The sequence below is a fragment of the Suricata suricatta genome, chromosome 8 (genome assembly GCF_006229205.1).
Source record: "Suricata suricatta isolate VVHF042 chromosome 8, meerkat_22Aug2017_6uvM2_HiC, whole genome shotgun sequence".
In the NCBI taxonomy this organism is placed as follows: domain Eukaryota; kingdom Metazoa; phylum Chordata; class Mammalia; order Carnivora; family Herpestidae; genus Suricata; species Suricata suricatta.
In genome coordinates this window covers 110057048-110080346 of record NC_043707.1, presented here as the reverse complement: position 1 = coordinate 110080346, position 23299 = coordinate 110057048, and the positions used below count along the sequence as shown (strand labels likewise).

At 48.2% G+C, this 23299-nt stretch overlaps 1 long non-coding RNA gene across 1 annotated transcript in view; it reads right to left on the bottom strand.

The window, feature by feature from the left end:
* Positions 1-1270: 1270 nt before the first annotated feature.
* LOC115299388 overlaps positions 1271-23299 on the bottom strand; it is a 34659-nt gene continuing 12630 nt past the window's right edge. Inside the window, exons 2-3 of the long non-coding RNA XR_003912161.1 lie at positions 2704-2920; positions 1271-2211 (exon numbers count right to left, since the gene is read on the bottom strand). This is a non-coding gene — a long non-coding RNA (uncharacterized LOC115299388). The remainder of the gene's footprint in view (positions 2212-2703; positions 2921-23299) is intronic.

Here is a 23299-nt window from a genome sequence, read left to right as displayed (position 1 = left end):
GCCAGCCCACCTCACAGCTCCTGGCAGCACACCTGCAGCCGTGAAACCAGTTGTGGAATTGCGGCACCTCAGACAGAGCCCAGACTTGCCCTGAGCTTCCCAAAGCTGGTGGATTAGAAGATTATTTCAGATGGATCTAGCTGTGTGATCACCCAACCTCTCTGTGCTTAGGTTTGCTCTTCTGCAAAATGGGGACAATAAAGTACCTACCTCATGAAGTTCCTGGGAGGCTGGAATGAGCTCACGTTGTGTTCAGTGCTTAGGAAAGTGCTCGGTTCAACATTTGTTAGCTATCGTTGTTATGAAGACAAACTTCAGCATTTTATTTATAGTTATCAGTTTATTTTAATAGGAGTTAGAGAAAGTCAAATCAAACCCATGACCTTACAGACCTTTTTGTTTATGTGGAAGCTGAGTTCCAAAAAATAAATAATAATCAACATGAATATATTTAAAGAAGAACGTAAATAAACAACAGCAAAAGGGACAGGCTAGCATGACAGGCATCGTGAAGGTGGAGCCCACAGACTATTTGGGAAACACTGATCCAGTCTGAACCCTCCAGTTCATTGAGGAGAAAACTCTAAACAGGAAGTGGAGGGCTGGGACCTGGGCCACCAGTGGAGTCACCAGCTGGGCTGGGACCAGACCACCGGTTGCTCTCCCAGCCTCCCGCCCACATTCTGTCCTCCGCTCATGCTGCCTCGAAGAGACTCAGGAGGGCCTCATTAGAACAAGTACATTTAAAAGAATCTTATGAATACTTGGCTTGTCACCAACAGTTTGACACATGACACCTGGATCAAATCCCATGTAATGTAAAACAAAATAATCCCTCGGAATAAAAACAACCCGTCTGTGAAACAGGGTCAGGTGTTGTTTCCTGACTCCCATGTCCAGATGGGACTGGTGGAACTGGCTTCTCTGGTTCTGCCACTTCCTCGCTGTGTGACTGTGGACATGTCACTTACTTAACCTCTCTGTGCTTCTGTTTTCAGAGCTGCAAGATGAGATACGAGGTAGTAAACCCAGTACCTGGAAGCACTCGGTAAAAGTGCGTTTCCTGGGGCGCCTGGGTGGCTCAGTCGGTGAGTATCCGACTTTGGCTCAGGTCACGGTCTCCCGGGTTTGTGAGTTCGAGCTCCATATTGGGTGGCTGCTGTCAGCCCGTCAGCACAGAGCCCATTTCAGATCCTCTGTTCCCCTCTCTTTGCCCCTCCCCCACTTACACTCTTCCAATAAATAAATAAATATTCCTTAAAAAGTGAGTTTCCTTTCCTCCTCTGAGAAGCAAGAGGAGGCACCCTTGCCAAAGATGTGCACCCACTGGCCGTGGAAGAATCCATAATAAGGAAACCCTGCTTCAAAATCTTTGTGAGTCTCCATCTCTTCCCACAGTGTCTCTGGGCCCCAACAACGTGGCCCCTTCCCACCACACCAGCTACATTTCTCTGATCCCCACGCCCATTCTCGAGTGTCTCGTGCTCCCTCACCACCCCATGACCAGGATGCACCCACTGGGACACCAGCACTCCCCGCTGCACTCTCTCTGACATCAGCTCAGACCCATCTTCCAAAAGCCCTTACTTATCTGAGTAACTGACCCCCTGAAAGTCTGCACGATTTATTATTTCCTGTAGAATAAAGTCAACAACCTTCTGTGTTCACAGTCCCTCACTGTCTAGCCCCATCCTCTCAAAACTCATCCTAACCCCTTCCCCATCATACAGACATATATATGTGTGTGTGTGTGTGTGTACACATGTGGACACACACACACACACATACATACACACAGCCTAGACTCAAGCTGGTCAGATCCACTCACTGTTTCTCGAATAGCCCATGGTTTTTCATACTTGTTCACCTTTGCACCTGCTGCTTTTCCCTGGAACACCCTATTACCTTTCTGTGAGAGGAAAATTCCTTCTGACATTTTAATGCATTGCTGAAATGGCTGAAATTAGGCATTTTGTTTTGCAAACTCCCACCTCCCCTCATTTCTTGCAGCCAGGTGACTATATGCCTTGGGCAATAAGATGTAGGTGCAAATCACTGGGTGGAACTACCAAGAAGGCTTTGTAAAAGGAGCACAGAGGGCTGCATGCCTTTCTGCCTTTCTCTTCTTCCTTTATGTAAAATGAAAGTGATGGCGGGTGCTCTAGCAGCCATCTTGGAACATGAGGAGACTTTGTGGATGAAAGCCATGCTCTGTGGATGAAGGAAATGAGAAAGGTTTGAGATATTGCTTATACTGTGGAAATTGCCATATACCAAGTCTAGGCTGGCTACTGGTTCTCTAAGAGGAAAGAAAATAAATCCTTATGTGTCTAAGCCACTGTTATTTTAGTTTGTTGTTATATGCAGAAGATCTAATCCTATCCAGTGCAGCAGACACATGAGCCATTTCCTGATTTGTCTCTCATTCATCTCTCCAGATACACACTTCCCATCCCCCACTCCCAAAACCTACCTCCAAACCTATGTATTTATTTTTTATTTCCTCAAGCATCATGCTTTTCCCAGGCATCACACCATCTGCCCTCCCCTCAGTGCCCCTCCTGGACTGCTGGGAATGCCTCTTTGCTTTCTGGACCCTGCTTGAAGGACACCTCCTCCATGAAGCCCTTCCAGACACACTCTCCACACCCTCACCAGGAAGAAGTGATCAGTCTTCTGTCCTGTGTGCTCCCAAATATTTACCCTGGCCCTCTATCCTGTGATCATTTACTTGTCATCTGCACCTCTCAGGTCTTGGGTTGCTCAGGGCAGGAGCCGATCATTCACCTCTGTCTCTGGCATCTGGGCATAAAAGGAGTTTTTCAGGGAACGCTCCCTGAGATGTCTTCATCTCCCATGTCCTTGGGAGAGCATGGGGTCTCCCGCAGAGTGGTGGGGCTGCTCTTGGGTGCGCTAGTCCCTGTAAGACCCCAGGAAATGCCTGCTGAGTGCATGAATGAATGTGTAACTCAACCTCCCTTCCGGTTTCCCTAGTGCTCGTGGAAACCTTCTCTAAGGCGCTGACTTTCACTCACCATGGCTCTGCCTGTGGCCACATGCCCCTCCCCAGTTCTCTTCCCTGCTGTGTGAGTGGGTGCTCATGCCCTAGGGCAGGAGGCTCAAGAAGTGAACGGGAAAACACCCGGCTGCTGCCATCCTGAAACCTGTCTTCCTGATGGCCACCAGCTGCTGAGAGCATGGAAATAGCTGTTGCCAGGACAGCAGGGAGCAGGGGGAGGTGGGCAGCCTCGTAGAAACTATCCTGGCTGAGGTCTTCCCTCTACCATAACTCTGATGTAGAGAAAGGACAGGCTTCATGCGATTCAAATCTACACCATGGCAGTTCTCCCTAAGCTCGCTGTCTATGCTGAAGATAGCTGGACAGAAAATAGGGAGAAGGGGGAGAATGATCAGAACCATACCAGGAAATGCAAAGTAAATTAAAGTAGCTGCGTTTGAATGTATTATTGCCACATCCAGCACCCTGTAGTGACAGCAGATGCATCCTTGAAGGACAGGGAGATGAACAAGCAGGAGAGGAGAAGCTTCAGGGAACCTGCGTTCTGTTCCTGCAGATGTGGATGGCCACCATCTATGGCAGGATGGTCGGACAACTTCCCTAGAAGGCTAATGGTCAATGGGAATTATAGACAGGGGGATTTCAGTTCAACCTAAGGAAGAACTTCCCAAGCATCAGGACTTGCCCACACAGGGGTGAGCTGTCCTGAAATTTCCTGCCCTGGGTGCCACGAAGCCAGTGGACATACCCAGAATCACACACCATCACAGACAGCTTGGGTTCTGGGAAGCTGGGGTCTATTACCCTTTGGCCTTCCCAGGACATCCATATATTCTGAGGAATGCTAATCCCTCTGATACCTTGGTCCTTTTTCTGGGCTTCCTCTGCCTTATCTGGGAGGATCTCTATTTGCACAGGGGCCCTACTAATGGCTTAGGTTGGTGTTCCAACTGCTCTAAAGGTCCTTTTCTTAATCTGGCCACACCTCTGGTCTGCCACTGCTCTGCCCAGTGCTTGCTTGGGTTTCAATGTCCCATGACTGGTTCCTGTGGGTCATGCACAGAGAGGCAGAGAAGCTGCCTACTGGAGAGGCCACTGGAACAGGTGGGTGGACAGTGAGCCGCAGGAGTGCTGGGGCTCTGCATCTCCCATCAGTGATAGCATTCATTCATTCATTCATTCACAAAATATATAATGAACACCAACTAAGTGCTAGGTATAATTCTGGGAAAAAAAGCAATGAGAGAAATCAATGTGATAAAGTAAAGCCAGGGAAGGCTAAGTTTACTGAAGTAGAAAGTTTTCTGGCCTGCAGGATTCAGAACTTTTCCTGTGTTAACAGGCACTGTGAATCCCTGGCGGGGAGGGGAGGGGAGGGCAGTGGTCAGCACACAGGCCCTTTGAGCAAGAAACAATACTGCAAAAATTTTGAAAATATAGAAAACCACAAAGAAGACCAATAGAAACCACTGGTAATCCCACCACTCAGAAATTGCTCTTACAAACATTTTGGTATTTATCCTTTAAATATTTTTATATACATATATATAATTTAAAAAATTTTTCATGTTTTTTTTTTTTGAGAGAGGGAGAGACAAAGCACAAGCAGGGGAGAGACAGAGAGAGAGGGAGACACAGAATTTGAAAGACGTTCCAGGCTCTGAGGTGTCGGCATGGAACCTGATATGGGCCTCAAACCCATGGACCACAAGATCATGACCTCAGCCAAAGTTGTACACTTAACCGTCCGAGCCACCCAGGTGCCCCTACATGTATATAGTTTTCCCTTAAATTTGTATCATTCTGGGGGTGCCTGGGTGGCTCAGTTGGTTAAGCGGCCAACCGGCTCAGGTCATGATCTCACAGTTTGTGAGTTTGAGCCCTGCGTCAGGTTCTGTGCTGACAGCTCAGAGCCTGGAGCCTGCTTCAGATTCTGTGTCTCCTTCTCTCTCTGCCCCACCCCTGCTCACGCTGTCTTTCTGTCTCTCAATGGTAAATAAACGTAAAAAAATTTGTACCATTCTGTATGCCTTCTTTTCTCACCTTAAGTCTTTTTTTCTCTTAAGTTTTTTTGTGAGAGACAGAGACAACGTGAGTGGGTGAGGGGCAGAGAGAGAGGGAGACCAAGAATCCCAAGCAAGCTCTGTGCTGTCAGCACAGAGCCTGACACAGGACTCAAACTCATGAAACCTTGAGGTCATGACCTGAGCCAAAACCAAGAGCTGATGCTTAACCAACTGAGCCACGCAGGTGCTCCCTTTCTCCCTTCTTATATTACAAGTATCTTTCCATTTCTTAAACATTATTCTAGGATGCCAATTTGTATTTGCCAAATTGGTATGTCACTGTGTGTATGTACCAGAACTTATAGGACTAATTCCCACATTCTTGTGTGTCTGGATCATTTCACTATTGCAAACAACGGTGTGAAGAGCATCCTTCCAGGCTCTCCTATCCATTTATTAGTATAAATGCCTGAGATGCACTTGACAGGTGAAAATGTACAACTATTCCATATACAATGTCATACTGCCTCCATGATATTTGTAGCAATTTTCACTTTTACAAGTGGTTGTTTAGAGCTGTCTAGGACCCCACACTCTACACACCATGAGTATCAGAATTGATAACCAAAAGCTTGCCAACTTGACTCATAAAAATGATACCTCATTATTATAACTTGCCTTTTTTTAATCATTAGCCAAACTTAACTTCTTCCATGTTCACTGGGCTTTTTTATTTCCTTTGTGCATTGTGTATTTACAAAATCTTATTGTGGAATAATTTTATATTCAGAGGAAGATTGCAAAGATAGTACAGAGAGTTCCCTTAGACACTTCACCCATTAATGTTAACATCTTCCCCAACCATGGTATGTTTGCCAAAACTAAAGCAATTAACATTGACACAACACTATTAATTAACCTCCAGACTTTGTTCGGAGTTCATTGGTTTTTCTACTAATGTCCTTTTTCTCTTCCAGGATCTAATCCAGGATCCTTCATTGCCTTTAGTTTCACATCCTTACTAACCTCTAATCTGTGATTGTTTTCAGTCTTCCCTTGCTTTTCATGCCTGTGATATTTCTGGAAAGTCTGGGTCCAGTCTTTTGTAGAATGACCCTCAATATCAGTTTGTCTGCTCTTTTCTCATAATTAGTCTTGGGTTATAGGTTTGGGGGAAATATACCAGAGAGATGAAGTGCTCTTTTCTTTGCATTATTTCTGGGGTCACATGAGAGCAATATCAGAACTGACAATGTTAACCGTGATCGCTTAGTTAAGATGTTTCTGCTAGGTTTATCAAGTAGGAAGTTTCTATTTTCCCTGCCATATGCTATTCTTTTGAAATTAGTCACCAAGTCTAGCCCACCCTCAAGGGAAGAGAGATTAAGCTCCATCTGCTGGAAGGGGAGTAGCATATATTATCTGGAATTCTTCTGAAAGATTTGTGCCATCTTCCCTATTTACTTACTTATTCAGTTATTAATGTGTAATGATGTACTCATAGATTCTCTGGGTTATAAATCAAAACCATCATTATTTATTTTGCTGCTTTCATGGTCTCGGCTTTGGTAATGAGTTGGTCCTTGTGTTCTCGCGTCCTTGAGACACCCCTTATCTTTTGCCCTTGTTTCTGTTCTTAAGCCCTTCCTTACTTTCAGGAACTATAAGATGTTTCAGGCTCATTTTGTATATTCCTTGCCCAACCCCAGAATCAGCCATTTCTCCAAGGAGCTCTGGTTCCTTTCAATGGAAAACAGTATTTGGAAACTAAGATCTGGCACTGGGTGTGCTCATTTCTACCAGAGGATCTCTGCTAGTGGAGACAGCGAGGCAATGTATGTGTGCATCCTAACCCACGCACAAGCACACATCTCTACTTACTTCTGCATCTATCTGTACATATATTGGAAATACACTCCAGTCCTGCCACCGACTTTGCCTCCTGACAGATTTTCTTCCCAGAAAATTAAATTAGATGACGTATCCTACTGTATGTAGAAAGACTCAGTCGGTGCTCGCTGAGTGAATGAGAATGAAGTTCAGCACATGCCGTGGCCCCTCTCTAGTTCAAATACACACGCCACAGTTCATGAGCTTGGGCGCTTACCAGGTCTCAGCATCTTAAAAAATGGTCTCCTTAATACTTTTTCTAAAATCAATATGTTCTTTAAACATAAAAGAATTAAAAAGAGCTAGTAAGGAGGAAGGGAAATATCGTGCAGTCCCAGAAGCAAGAATGCAGAGATGTTCAGTCGTAGCAACAAAAGTCACAGTCTGGGAAAACTATTGTCAGCAAAAGTCAAAGGGAACTAAGGGATCTAGAAATACTGAGTTTAATTTTTTTAAATGAGAATTTTGTCAGAGAGTTTACTTTCCACATGAGCTACATTCCTTTCTAGTGGGTTTACAACCAAGCCCCTTTCTTCTGCACATGCCCTTTTCTAAAGTATTAATTCTTGTAATATCCTGTAGGGCTGGCTAGTTTATGTCTGCTCTGGAGTTGGTATGAAGCAAGTCCTCCCTTTCTGGCCCATGGACAGAGAGCATTGGGCTTCTCTCACCTGGAACATCACTTCTGTTTTCCAATTGGGCTCTTCCTTTGTTTTCTTTACGGTGGTACTTCTCAGTGCCTTTAATATTCTCATGATCTTCCAAGAGAGAAATATCTATCATCTCCTAAGTATATATCCTAAACTTATGTAGTCATGGAGGGGCGCCTGGGTGGCTCAGTTGGTTAAGCATCCGACTTCAGCTCAAGTCATGATCTCATGGTTCATGGGTTGGAGCCCCGCATCGGGCTCTGTGCTGACAGCTAGCTCAGAGCCTGAAGCCTGCTTCAGATTCTGTGTTCTCCCTCTCTTTCTGCTCCTCCCCCACTTGCACTCTGTCCCTCTTCCTCTCCCAAATAAATAAACATTTAAAAAAAATTAAATTTATGTGGTCATGGAACTCTTTACTCAGAGACTTCTATGAACATCTCCCAGGCCACGGAGTTCTTCCAGGGACCCAGTTTGGAAAATGCTGATCTATAAGCTACAAGCCCAACTCCTCTGATGCACTCAAGGCTTTCCATTGTCTGATGTATGGCTCCCCTTTCAGGCTCACTTTCTGCCTCTCTCCTTTCTTTTCCTGTCCCTCACGTTTGAACTTCCCGCAGACCCCTAAACAAAACTGTCTTATTTCCCCTTTAATACATTTCTTCTTTTTAAAAGAAAGTTAGCAAGGACGAGTTTCTATTGCTTATGATCAAAAAGCCCTAATTTCTACAGCCCCGAAGAAGAGTTTTAAAATATGTTCAGTCTAATAAACACAGGATGAAAATGAAAAAAAATGTCAGATATTTTTCATAGGAAGATTCATGCTCAGAAAACTCCAGGAAAAATTTCAGGAAGATCTGAGTGGTGTCTGAGGCACTGCATACTACTGTGGCTCAGATGTTATTAAGCCCTTTGTGAAGTCCAAGGGCTGTGCGTCCCTATGACATTGGTCACGTTGATTAAGAAGATGGGTCCACATTCCTGAGAAGCAGCCAACACCAGCCCCCTCTGCAAATAGCCTCTTCCAGAGCTTTAGATCTGGCAGGGCCCAGAGCATCAATTCCTGATCTTCTTGACCATGCCACGTTCAGAATGTTTCCTTAGAAACCATTTAACAAAGGTTTCCAAAAAGAGTATTTCATCTTTCAAAGCAAATAAAGAAGGGTGCAGTGGGGCATTTCTAAATAGCCCTCGACTCTTTTCAGGATGACTTTGCCATTTCTCTCATCAAGGGGGGTCTACCTCCCTTCCCCTTGAATCTGGCTGGCCTTGATTTTTGCTTCATCCTGAGGAATGTGGCAGAAGTGGTGCTGTACCACTCTTGGCCCAGGACTTAAGGGACCTGGCAGCTTCACTCCTGGACTCCAGAGACCGCCACACTGTGAAGAAGCTGGGAGCTCCTCCGCGGGAGGAGAACCACCAGCACCAAGACCCGAGGCATGTGAGTGAGGCTCTGTGGGACCCACTGGCTCAGCTCAGGCAGAGTTGAATGGAGCTATGGGAGTTAGTCCAGCTACGTCCAGTGGAGAACTTCCCAGACAGAATTGTGAGGCATTATGAATCACTGGTCTAAGCTACTAAGTTTTGGGGTAGTGTTATGCAGCAATGAGGTAGGAAAAACAGAAGGCAAGTCTCAGAACTAAGGAGGGAGCACAGTGTAGCCAATGAGAGGGGAGGAGATGCAAAAGCAGAATAGAAGCCCCCTTCACAAAATCTGCAAAGTGGTGAGGAATCAGGAAGCTGAGGGACAAGATGGCTCCTAAACAGGTTGCTGACAGGCCAGGGGTGAGAGGGAGGCTTGAGTGGGGACAGGCCTTCTCTGTCCCTGCAGCAGCACTCCAGCCAGGACCCACCACCCTGAGACAAAGGAAGGAATCAGCCACCTACGTAACCTTCCTTCACCCTTTCTTCTACACTGCCAGGCCTCGGACCATGATGTGGGGGGAACAGACTATGATTAATGGTATTTTCATACTCCAGGAGCTACAAGGGAGGACCAGGTCCACGTAAGTAAAGTCACATTGGTAAGATGAAGGCAGGTCAGAAGAGAAGCAGTGTAAGACAAGGCTTAGTGGAGCCTGGACAGAGGAAGAAGAGCTTCTTGACAAGGGGCCATGTTATCTAAGGCAGGGAGGCCCTCAGCAGGAAGAGGTGGGGAGAGGAAATGGGAAGGAGGTAGCAAAGTACAGGACAGTCAGAGAGCAAAAGCTGGCCCTCCCCTTCCTGCCCAGGTAATTCTTCCCTTCCAGATGGCCTCCGTTCTTCCTCTCTGAAGGTTCTTCAGGGCATGACATCTAGGCTCCTGGGTTTTCCTATCCCTCCCCCTGACCCTGTGCCCAGCCCTGAGTCGGGCTGATCTGGAAAATTCCTCCTTTGAGAAGAGCTACTAAGACCCTAGGGTGCTCCAGGCAGTGTTTCCAGCCTTGGGACTTTAAGGATGCCTGCAGTAAATTAGTGACAACGTTTAGCATCCATCAATTGAGAAAATACACAGGTGGAAATAGATTTCAGTCCTCCTGATGAGACAGCCCCCAGGGGTCCAGGAGCAGAAAGGGAATAGCCAGCCAATAGATCAGACCTGCACTTTTAGAAGGCCCTTCACTGTCTTAACCCCAAAAGACTTTGGGGGGAGCTGCAGTGTCTGGGATGGCATGGTAAGGGGTGCCAGGAAGGGGTCGGGAGAGGCAGAACCCTGAGACCTGGAGGTCATCACCACACAGCTGGGCTGAGAGAGGCAGAGTTTGCATGTGTGGCCCGCCATGGCCGCTGGGCTCGGTCCGCCCGGCCTGGCATTTCAGTTGCACCCCGTGCGTGACTGGCATCGTTTCCCTGCCGGTTTAGAGAGTGTCCGAGGCAGTAGGGAAAACCAGCAGACTAGACACCACTAATTACTTCACTTTCTGGTTCTGCTACTAACTAGCTATGTGAGTTTCTGCAGGCCGTTTTTCCTCTTTAAGCTTCAATAAAGAGACAATGGGGGATTGGGGCACCTGGGTGGCTCAGTTGGTTAATCGTCTGACTTCAGTTCAAGTCATGATCTCATGGTTTGTGAGTTCAAGCCCCGTGTCGGGCTCTATGCTGACAGCTCAGAGCCTGGAGCCTGTCTTTGGGTGCTGTGTCTCCCTCTCTCTCTGACCCTCCTCTACTCCCACTCTGTCTCTTTCTCGCAAAAATAAACAAACATTAAAAAAGAGAGAGAGAGAGTGGGGGGTGGAGATAGGAGACGAATATTGAACTTGCTCTCAGAGGCATCATCAAAGTGCCAAGGTCCTGGGGAAATGAGGCTTATGGACTGAATGTTCCTGAGCCTCAGGCTCCTCCTCTGTAAAATGGGAGTCGTGGGTAACAAATGAGATGGGAGATGTGAAAATGACAGCCACAGAGCCAGTGCCAATCAACATTAGCTTTTCTCTCATCCTTCTAATGACAGACGGCTCTTTCTTCCAAGTCCCGCCCTCTTCCGAGTCTCTAATTTGACCCTTGGGTATGAAGTGTTCCCCTCTGTGACAAGGAGCCAGTCTGCTCAAAGTGGCACTGCAGGATTAAGTGTGGCCACTTCAAACGCCCGGGCGCCACGGGAAGCAGCTGGCAGGGCACCCCTGCTTCTGGGCCAGCGATCCTGGGTTCCTCTTGGGCCCCTGGCAGAAGGGAACTGGCCCGAGGCAGAACAACAGCCAAGGCCACCTCCCTCAGTCCAGGCACAGACAGCGACAACCACCCATTTTGCAACAAACAGGAAACCGGTTTACCAGCCTCAAAAATAGAACAGACAAAAACCCCAAAATATGAGGCTCTGACAGTGGGGCGGCTCAGGTCTCACATTGCTTCCTGACAGCCTGCGGAGTATGGGGGGTGGTTTTTTTTGTTTTGTTTTATTTTTGTTTTCTCTAGATCTCCTATGAGAAAACGTCTTGCCATGTGTTGACAAAGGTGATCAGCCTCCGGGGGCCGGAGTCAGGAGGCAGCACTGCCAGGCCAGCTTCTGGTCTCCAACCCAGCCACCAGTGGTCCAGCCACGGGGGCCACAGGAGCCCTGACCTCTACTCGTCTCAACTTTAAACAGGTGTCCCGCACCCCAGCATTGCCCTTCCTATAGACCCCTCCGTCACGCAATGCCATTCACCCCGACTGCTTCCACGGGCACCCAGGAGCCCCGCTGGGTCATCCTCATCCGAGAACCAAGGCTGCAGACATTTCCTGCACTGAACCCCAGAAAAAGACTGGGAGCTGGGCTCATGCTCTTCCCTCTGCCAAGAATGCTGTTCCCTGGCTCAGAAGCATGCGCATTGGAGTGATGTGGTTATTGCAGTGATGTCACGAAGGACCATGTCACACAGAGTCCCCTTGTTGAGGGCTCGTGGAGAGAACGTGTCCCAGTTCTTGGCACCAGGGAAAGCTGTAGCTGGCGTGGGTACCTGACTTGTTCTTGTCCTGTGGGTGAGCTGAGTGAGAGCTGCCAAGCTGTTTTCATTGCTGCAAAGCCTAATGGCAAACAGGTCTGCTGCCTCCAGCGGTTTTGTGTCCTAACCTGCTCGTGACTTTATTTTGCTTTCTTCCTCTCATTTTCCTTATGATGTATGTCTTCACTTACGCTATTTTACCTTCACATAGAGTCTGTAAACCCTTTCAAACCTTTGCTCGGAATAAAGCAGGGTATACAAACAACTCTCCCTCACTCTGTAAAACCCACTCTTCGCGTCGGCACCTCTCATTTCTCGCTGGGCAGGCGGCGTTTCCCTCCCCGGTGGTCCCCACAGCATAGCTTGTGCAGACCTTCCTGGATCAGCACTCACCTCAGCTCCGTATGTGATGTGATTTCATGGTCCTCTCTGCCATCAGATTCTGAGGCAAAATCTAAGAGCCCGCCCTCTGCCGAGATTTGTCCCCAGTGCCTCACACTTCGGCTTATTTAATCCTCGAGATAAACCTCCCAGATAAGGATGGCTCTGCCCATTTTACAGCTGAAGTAACGAAGGTTTAGCAGCATTCAATGCTTATACAAGGCTATGTACCATTAAGTACCAAAACTGACAGCAAACCCTGGTGTCCTAAGCCAGGCTCGGGCTTGTTTCCCTAAGGGGACCCAACATAGGAAACCTAGCTTTTGAGACAGAGAGAAAAGGAGAAAGAGGGAAGAAAATTAGGTTTCCTTAGATTATTAAACAATGTACCATGGACATCAGACTTATCTACACCATTTGAAGCATTAAAAATACGGCTTGACTTCTAAAACTCCTTCCCCACAACTGTCTTAAAAACATATCCATGCATTTAACTGTGATTCTCTCCTGCTTACCCTCCCTGAGGCTGGTGGGAGCAAATAGATTATAGAGAATTTAACTAATCACATGCTTGACTATTTTAGACCACTCTCATCCTTACCTCCACCCCACCACACACACACACACACACACACACACACACACACACACACACACATGCACACACATGCACACACATTTTTAAATCATGGGAAGTGGCTACAGTATAAAATACAGCAGAAGAGAAGAGCTAATTCTGCAAGAAACTTCCAGAAGAAAGTGAGGCCAGCTTTCAACTTCCCTGAGGAGTAAGTACACATGAACCATGAGGCCATTCATTCCCTAGCCCTATAGTGTCCAGACAATTAAACTCCATGAAAGGATTTTAAATATTTAACGTTCCAATTGGACACCTCATTGGTCTGATGCCTTTAAGTCAAAATGCCCATGGACACGTACCAGTGCAGTTCCATTCAGCAAGGGAGGCAGAAGGACAGAGAGCTGCCTGGGTCTGGGTCCAAATGATCTTGGGCAAGACTGGGGCCCCTCCCTCCAAGCCCAAGTTTAGCCCTTGTGTAACTGTGGGATGACTCCGTGTGTGTGTGTGTGTGTGTGTGTGTGTGTGTGTGTGTCTCCTCTGTAGTGCTGTAAGTTCCCTGCACCCAGATGCTATTCCTAATTCACCCAGGAGTCCCTCCAGGGACTGGTATATGGGTGAGATTAGTGTTTGTTGAGTGAATAAACGAGAGCAGGAGCAGCAGCTGTCTCCGAGCTCATGAAAACAACGAGCCTGAGGGAATCCAAAGACTCTGGACCCTCATGGCTGTGGGGAGACTCTGAGGTCGGGGAGGTCTGTCTGGTGTGGAATTCTAGGTCAACCGTCCAGCTGCTGTGTGACCATCTTCCCATCTGAAGTTTGAGCATAAGACATGTGCCTGGAAGGCACAGCACCCACCTAGTGTCTGGCACAAAGCATTCACTCAACAAATTCAGCTCCGCCTGTGTCTCATTGTCCCTGCCTCCGTCTGCAAGACCCTGGGCCAGGCGGCTTCACCTTGCCTCTGGTCACCACCCACAGAGGGAGAGTTGGGGTGGCTGGGGCCACCTGCCACATTCTAGATCCCCAGGTTCGAGGTGGCAGCTGGGCTTCAGGTAGAGCTGTTAGCAGGACTCTCCGTCATTCACCCTTATGACAGGACCTCCAGCCCCCCATCAGCCCCACCCCTACCTGGTCCATCTTCCATGCCGGCTCCCAGAGCCACGTCTCTGAGTTCTAATCTATGTATTTGGCTCACTCCTCGGCTTCACTTCCCCGTGGTCCAGGACCCACTAGATGTACCCCATAGCGCTTCTCTACTGGACCCTGCCTCCCCCGCCCCCGCCCCCCAGCTGCTCCTTCCAGAGGCCCAGCCCATCTACCTTCCACCTTCCTGCCTTTGCCTGTGGCAAAGCTGACCCAGCTCCCTGGCACGCTTCTCCATGCTGCCCCCCTTGGGCTGCCTGGTGAACAACTGCTCACCAAGCAAGATGCAGCTCAAATGGACAGCCTTTTCCAAGTGACCTCACATGCTTTTGAGTCCAGAGCCACTCTCTGCCCCACCAAAGCCTCTTACACAGTCTGCCTACAGCAGCACACACCTGTCTCCTGGAGCATGACTGCACTGCATGCCCGGTACAGATCCAATCGCCTTCCTCTCCTACTATACGTGCCTCCTCCAGGAGGAAGTTCAGACTTATTCTCATAGGGGCCCCCCAATGCCTAGCACAGGGTTTGGCACACAGTAGGTATTTCTAAGATATCAGTTCTCTCTGTCTTCCCTGCCTGATAAGATTCTGGAGCCTGCCCTCTGCCTCTATTCCTGAAGGTTCTAGGGCCTCTGGCTGCTCTCCTCTGCACTTGGGCTGACACCTTTACTGTCAACAAAAGCTCCTTTCAGCCTAGACCAGCTGCCATCCCCCAGAGATGCCCCCACATGTCTCCCCTCTTCTTGTTGACAGCATTGGGAACCACAGCCTCAGGAAACCTAGCCAGGATGACCAACCTGACCACACGGAGCGGGGGGGGGGGGGGGGGGGGGGCAGATGATCCAAGGTTCTCCTTGGCATTGACCTGCTCTGCTCCCCACTTCCTCTGTCATTCACCAAGAGAAGGTCATCATGACTGACTGCTTTAGATACCTACAGGCCTGAGGATGAGTCCCCGTGATGCCATTCACATTCTTTCAGACCTTGAACAAATCACTGTACCTCCGTGAGCCTCTTTCCTTGTATGTCAAATGGGGTAAGAGCAGCACCCACCTCTGAAGGCTGTGGTGAGAAGGTGAAGTGTCTATCCAGCACCTACACCCAGCCAGAAGCCAGCAAGGGTGGCTTCTGGCACAATGTCATTATGAGTCAATGCTGAGCCAGAAGGGACAGCTGTGTGTTTTCCTTCTGCAGCACTTCAGTGGGGATGGAGCTCTTGGCAGGGACAGAGACTCACTCAGACCCCCAGGGGCTGGGGGAAAGAGCATCTCGGGAGGACTTCAGTGTGCTGGGTGACTCCCCAACTCAATGCCTTCCCTGCTTTTCCAAAGAAAGGTCAACCCAATAGGCCCCAGATGTGACGTGCTCACCACCCCCATCCTCACCCCCACACACCCACATACATCCTACAGCTCTCAGGAGGGTGGGGTGACTCATCCCTAGGTCATTCAGTCACTGAGCCAGCAGCTGGGGCTGCCGGGGCCTAATTTCCCCTCTTCCTCTAGACTTATCCCACGCCCAGATCCCCTCCCACTCTCGACCCCTGCCCCTTTCCTGTGCTGTGATGTGGGAGGCAGAGTGCCATTGATATGTTTCCAAATTAAAAGTAGAACACATTTAGTTTCTCCTGCGGTAAAGCAAGTCTGAACCAAGTGTCGGGCCCTGGGCCCAGCCTCAGGACCTTCTCCCATGCTGCTTTGAGCCAGGCTCACTTCCACTCTTCACTCCCATACTGAGCATCCCTCCCCACTAATAGACAGCCCTGTGCTGGAGCATGGAGATAGGAAATGAGGAGGGAGATGGGAGGAAGGGAGATGCAAACCGACGTTGACTCCCATCATGTGTTAGGCCCTGTGGTATATTCTAGGAACCCAGAGGACAGGAGAGGAAGGAAGCTCAGAACCTAACATGTGTGACCTCTCTGGAGTGCCAGACCTCATGCCGAGTCAGGGAGATGGAGGTGAGAAGACAGGGAGGGAGAGAAGAGTGTGACCTTCATAGGGACCCAATGATGGGCCAGATATACAGACTCTAAGAAACCTTCCCAGGGTGGTGCCCATTTGCAAAGACAAGAAGTAAGGGGAGGTGATGTCCCTCATGTTGCACCTCTAGAAGTTGGGAGCCAGGATGCACATCCACATCTGCCTGTGTCCATCATGGCAGATGATGGAGACATACAAGAAAGCAAATCACTGGGGCATGTGTGTAAAGGGCCAATACTGTCAGGCTAGAGATGCTCTGGGAGGTCAAGAGACAGGCTGACTTGGGGACAGAGCACCAGAAAGGATTTCATGACAGTCATGATGTTTGGCATGCATCTTGAATGGTACATGTGAGGGAACAGGTGAGGGGGTCAAGAAGACAAAGAGCAGGAGGGAAGGCACAGAGGTGTCCTGCAGTGTGTGTGTGGGGGGGTCACAAGTCATGAGGCTCCAGCCAAGGATGGAATTGTGGAGGAGGCACTCAATGGTCCCTGCAGTCTTTCACAATAACTTAGACCTCAGAAGTCATTCTGTTTTCAGAAAATTAGAGTTATAACCCCAATAATAATATCAAACACCTAGACATGACCATAAGCACTTGCTAAACACTGACTGTTTAATCTTCATGGCAACCCTAGGAGGTAAGTACTATGACTCATCCCATTTTATAGATAAGGAAATTGGCCCAGAGAGGTTAAGTAATTTGTCCAAGGCACACACCAATTTAAGTGGTGGGGCTGGATCCAAACCTGGGCAGGCAGGCTCCAGTGGGCAGGCTCCGCTGACCCCTCTGCTTTGCCATCTCTGCAGACCTTACACTGCCTTCCCCACCCCCCCCCCAAGCCCATCTCTGCTGGTCTCACCCACCAGACTGCTGGCATCTCTGAGCAGCCACTGAGCCTTCTCCACCACATGGGTGTCCCCCTGCCACACCTCACCTTTGTAAGAGCTTGACAGGCATATGAAGACCTGAAGGGAAAAAGTCCTTGTCACCATCTAGTTCAAGCTGGAAACCAACAATTTGTTGATTTAATCGGGCCAATGCAGAAAGGTGTTGTCATGGTGGCAAGGTTTCTATTCCAGGCAGCCAGGCTGTAATTAAGTGTCCTGACCTGCACACCTCCAATTACTGCACAAGAGCTGGCTTCCCAGGCCTCTTAGCCAGCAATTACAGAACCTTCCACTGAAATTCCAAATCGCTTAGTAAAGGTCACTTCCTTTATTTATTTTTTGGATCTGGGAGTAGAAATGGGATGGAATATTGCCTAAAGTACAAGTGACATCCACTATTTAAAACAGGCGTATTCAAAGAGCCAATCTGTAGCAAGCAACACCATTCTCAGTCCTTACAAGTTGTTACAAGGGCTCCCATTTATGGGAGGCACCACATAGGTGCTTTAAATGCATTATATAATTTGATCCTTCTAATAATAAACCTGAGAAGTAGGCATTCTTATTTCCATTTTATAAAGGAATAAACTGAGAACCAGAGTAGTTAAGTAACCTTCCCAGGGTCACACAGTACACCTGAAGCATTCAGGATTTTAGCCTCCAAACCTCAAGTTCTTCCTTTTAAACTAGGTGGTCTCAAGCTAAGAAACATGGTTTGGGGTTTAGAACAAGGCTTGCTATGTGCTGTGCAGGGAGTGGTAAAAAGTCCCTCAAATTTCCCCTGGCCTGAGGCTCCACTGAGGCAAGGGTCTCTTCCAGCCTTTGGGATGATCACATCAGAGTAATACTCTTTTACCATTGATGACTGAAGCAGCTTTTTATATTAACAAGAGAGACTTGGAACAGCCTGACGACAGTAGGACATTGGAACAGAAATGGCTTGTGCTGCAGGCAGCCCACACACCACTGCTGGCCACACGACACTCACAGTAGACATCAATAATCAATCGGGACCCTCTTTCCCACAGAACTCAGCACAGCCTCCTGCTCCTTCTCAACACAGCTGATTCCTCCAGGGGACTGAACTGGCCCAGGAGATGGGAATTACTTCCTCTCTATGTCTCCAACATACGGTGACCATATTTCCCACATGCAAACTTTAGACATGTGGTTTGAATGAAGATTATTTTCCTGACTTATGAATTTATTTATGTTTTACAAAAGCATAAAATCAAATCACAAGTCATACATTTAAAAAATCATTTTTGGTGAACAGAATGAAATCACCTATAACCAGAATTGTCCCTGAGACTCTAGGGCATATGGTTGGAGCAGGTGACCATGGGCACATACCTCGGGCCAGCACAGAAGACACTCAATAAATGCACCGGAAGACCTGAGTGGGGGAAAGCTGGTACAGAAGCAAACAGGGAAATGGAGGAGCCCTGAGGATGAAATCTGCTGACATCACCACCCCACCAGAGTCCACACCTGGCTGAACCTATGAATTATTGTTTTAATGCCTTATTCCAGAAGAGAGATAGCCAAACCATATGCCTGTGTGATAGGAAAACATGGTGTCCATGCACACCCCAGATGCATGTGGGTGCCTCTCCCCAAATGCAGTCAGGTTTTATGCCAAACTTAATTGGGCTCTGCTGCTCAGGGCCAAAAGCCAACCTCAAACATTTCAAAGGCTGGCCTCCCCCGAGGTCTCCTAGACAGTTCCCTGGCAACCCACAAAAACTGGATGGATTGGGTAATGGGAGAAATCCACACATCCACGAGGCCGAAATAGCACAACTGCCGCTGAACTTGTCCCAGCTCCTCGGTTCTGTCTTTGGGCGGCAACAACCTTCTCCATTTCTTATCACAAATAACTAAGTCACGTCTGCTAAAGAGAAATGCTGACAATCACCTTTAAGATAACGCAACTCCACCAATGCCCTTAGTGGCAGGGCCTGGCTGATCCAGGATCAGAGCAATGATCTTTTCCTGGGTGACAGGAAGACTGCATCCAGGGCGGATACCCCATCTCCATCCTGGGCTCTTGCTCCCCATCTGCCACCACCCTCACTGGGGCCCCCAGCCCAAAGAAGCCTCAGCCCTCGAAATGATGCCCACAGCAGATAGGGGTTGGCACCTTGCTGGTCCCACCACGCAGGCTTCTTCCTCACGCTGAGCTAGTTGCCTGCCTCAGCAGCCCCCTCGGAGCTCTCCAAGGTACTGACCCTCATTCCTGGCTGGGCCCCTAAAAACAGTGTGGTGATGAACAGTGGTTATTCAGTGTCTATACACGATTACATTCCTTTAAAAAGGAATCAATTCAAAATAAATTTAGCTTCATTGTTGTACCATTTGTGTCTCATAGAAATATATATATATTCTTATCACTTTGAGAAGCAGCTTTCTAACTTTTTACTCCCCATTTATAGTGTACATGTTTTTAAGAAGCCAGGAAACCTAGGTGGCACCTGGGCTATGGATTTGCCTCTGCAGTGGCCCTGAAACCTTGATTTCAGCAGGTTCACACTTGCTTGGATCTTTCCTGTTCTATATCTTGACCTTGGGGACTTCCCAATCCCTCCCCAGCAGCTCCAGTCTCCTAGGATGCCCCCTTTCAGTCTTTACAGGACACTGTGCTTGTTTATGGACCTGTTTATCTCTCCCAATTATCTGAGTCTTCCAATGACTGGATCTTTTCTGCTGGCCAGCAAGCAGGTCTCCTAATGGTGGAGGAAAGGGGAGACGGTGGCTAGTGGCCTGTACTGGTCTCAGAACAGACGTAACTGGAAACCTCAGGACCCATGTGTCCTATTTGTTCACTCACCTGTTTGCTGCATTTCCCAGAGGAAAGGAGTCTGTGGTGACTCTGGGTTACACCTGTCCCCTCACGCCATACAACAGTAACAACGAATGGGTCTTTTGGATGCTAGTTTGCACTGTTGTAAGCGCTTTACATGCATTTGCCTGTGGTGCGGGCACTGGCATCACCCCCTTTCTACAGATAATGGGACAGGCATGGAGAAGTCATGTGACTCACTCAAAGTTGCCCATCTGGTCAGTGATGAACCCAGACCACACACCCAGGCTGAGCCCCTCCAGAGACACTGCCCTTAGCCATTGTGCTATGTTGCTTGTGGCTGAATTCACATCATCTTCAGGTTGGGGAGGGGTGAGGGACAGCAAAACATCAGAAGAAGGTAAGAAACAGGAAAATGAGGTATAAAATTAGGAAAAGTGAGTTTTTCTTTTAGAGTCACAATAAATTCCAAAAAGAGGAGCAATACTCACAAAAACAGCAGCTATCTCTATTGTGGTTGTAAAGATAGGTTCAAACTCCCAAGTGGCTTCAAAGAGCCATATCATTTAGAGCTAGAAAAATTGCCTTGTTTTAAAGATGAGCAAGCAGAGGCCAAGAGAAGCCCCCAAGTGCCCAAGTTATAAAGAAGAGTGCCCAGAAGCACCTACTTAAAAAGACAGATAGGTACTTGGTCAAACCTTTTTTACAATGGCATAAAGAACCCCCAAGATGATATTTTAGTAAACAAAACAATGCTGGTCATTAAACTATCTGCTGCTTTGAGTCAGACACAGTAGCACACAGCCAGCCGGGTATGCACGGCTGCCTAATCACAGAGAGCTGTCCTCAAGAGGGAGCCAGAGTCGGTCCTTGTCTTTCTTCACACACACAAACACAAGAAACACAAGAGTACAACTCTATCTTGGCTTGAAATAGACAGATGTCTAACAAGATGCCATGGATTTGGAATAAATAGAGGCTAATGCCAGCTGGGGCAATGTCTGAATTCTAGGTACGGCTCAGCAGCTTTCAAGCATCCCCTCTCTGGTAGCTGGGTCACATCTGTATTGTGCTCCTAAGCGCACACATCATTTTACAAGTGAGAGTGACAAGTTTGTCCAGGGAAGGGAAATTAGCAAACACCAAGACTCCTGGGAGGACCTGGGGCTCCAGAGAAGGCAAGCCACTAGGCTGAGAATCTACTACTCAGTCTCTCCATCTGTGAAATAAGCATTGCCCCTTCTCTAAGACAGATGAGACAGAGCAGTGAAGGTTCTCTGCTGTACAGATGCCTCCTGTTAGGATGGAGCCCAGGTCCACTCCGCCTTACAGGGGTTTTCTGGACCTGGGTAAACCCAGCCATGCCCCCAAAACCTGTGCTCTGTGGAGCTTCTGAGGCTCTTAGAGCAAGCAGGAGCCTTAGCTATTTCCAGTCCCAGTACAATGGCTTTGTGGTAGAGATGGGGACATTGCAGTCCCAGATCCCATGGTCGTAATAGAAGTGGGAGTCTCCAGGCACCCAGAATCTAGCACTCTTTCCATTTGTCCTGCAGCCTCCACCAGCAGAGGGCGCCATGACTGTCAAGCACATCATGTCTTTCTGGTGACCCAGAGGCAGCGCTGGCCTGACAGCCCCCAAACAGTGACACACACATCTGCCAGGCAATTATCACCAGCTGTTCTTCCTCCCAAACCCAGTGGGTAAGGCCCAGTAACAGAAGGGAGCCTGAGAGACTGAGAGAGCACATGCTGCCTTCCGGTTGTCTCTTCCCAGCTATTTCTCTCCCCAGGACCACACAGTGAGTAGAGACTGCTGTTGAAATCTCTTTGCCACTGGCCATAGGGAACACATCCTTTAGCCCCAAGTCAGAAGCCTTAGAGTCACAGGGCCACTAAATAGGACGGGCTACGAGAAGTCACGAAGTGCCCTCTGACCCCATATTTGATTCTCAAGTAAATCTAACACAGGAAAGATTGTTAAAACAGGAGAACTGAGGAACCCCATGCCATGCCACCTAACACCTTCCCTTTAATTCCAGGTCAGAGCAGCAGTGGGGTCTGACTGCTGGTCATCCCACGAGAGGCACATATGGAAAGGACCATAATAGTATGTGTCTCACAGACTTGGCACACCTCGTGATGGAGGCAGTAGGTTCTTCCCCAACCATTCAGCATGGCGGCTTGGGCCTCCCCACTTAAGGGATGCCTTCCTATAGCTTCCCGCAGTAGCTCCCTGCTGACCCCTGCGCAGCCCATCCTCCAAGAAAGAAGCCTGACATTCTTGACCTTGAGCACTGTTAGTTCTGTTGTCTGAGGGATATCACCAGAAGATACTGAATAGTAAAAGCCAAGAAGACAAGGACTTTTTTTTTTTGGCCATGGATGAAATTCAAGCCCCAATACGTCATGTCTGTGAGGCTTGTGGAAAGCTGGCTTCTGACCACAGAGGTTGGAGGAGAGTGCGTGTCCCTCAGCCAGCACTCAGCAGACATTTATCTGGCATGACCTCTGAGCTCACACTGCCAGGGCTGGAGCTGCCTGGAGAGCAGCCGAGTCACGTGATGACCAACCCCACTCCCCCCTTCCTGCATCAAGCCAATGTTTGTTACACGTGTTCTGTATCCATCACCTCAGTTAGTCCTCCTGGCTACCAAGGAAGTTAGTATGCTTCCATTTCACAGAGGAGGAGACACAGGCCCAAACAGGTTTAGGGAGATGCCCAAAGTCATACAGCCAAGAAGAGGTGGGACCAGAACTTGAACGCAGGCCTTGTTTCTCCAAAGGTTGTGTCTTCCTCCCCCACCCCCCACCCTGCCCAACATTAAAGCCATGGAGCTTACATAACCTGGGTGGATATTTTTCCAAACTCCATTTCAGGATCAAGAGTTGGCCTAAAATACGCAAGGCTCAAACCCCAGTGCCTCCCACAGCATGCTAATCTTATAATTATTACTCACGATCACTCTCCATGGTGCTCTCGACCAAAAGCTTTATTATGCATTAATATGTTTTAGTTCCACAAATACTTATGTTTCAATTCCACAGGCATTTATAGGAACCATAGAAGTTAGTTTCCCTCTTTGAAATGAAGAGTGCATCTTCTTTCAGTAAATCCATTTATTCAATTGCCTACCATATAATGCATCTATTCAATGTATATTGTATACAGAGCACTGTTGTGGAGTGTGGGGACACAACAGTGATCAGGACGGATGAGGCCTCTGCTAAGACAGAACTTGCATTTTAGCAGAGGAGATAGACAATAAATGAGTAAATAAATACATAAGGTAATTTCAGGTAATAAGTGTTATAAAGAAAATAAAACAGGTGGCTATGGAGTACCAAGAGAAGACATAAGAACTGACACCTGATAACTGAGAGGAAGCCAGCCATACGAAAATCCAAATATACAGCAAAAAGGGGCACTTGGGTGGCTTAGTCAGTAGAGCATCCAACTTCAACTCAAGTAATGATCTCATGATTCATGAGTTTGAGCCCCGCATCAGGCTCACTGCTGTCAGCACAGACCCGAATTCAGATCCTCCATCCCCCTTT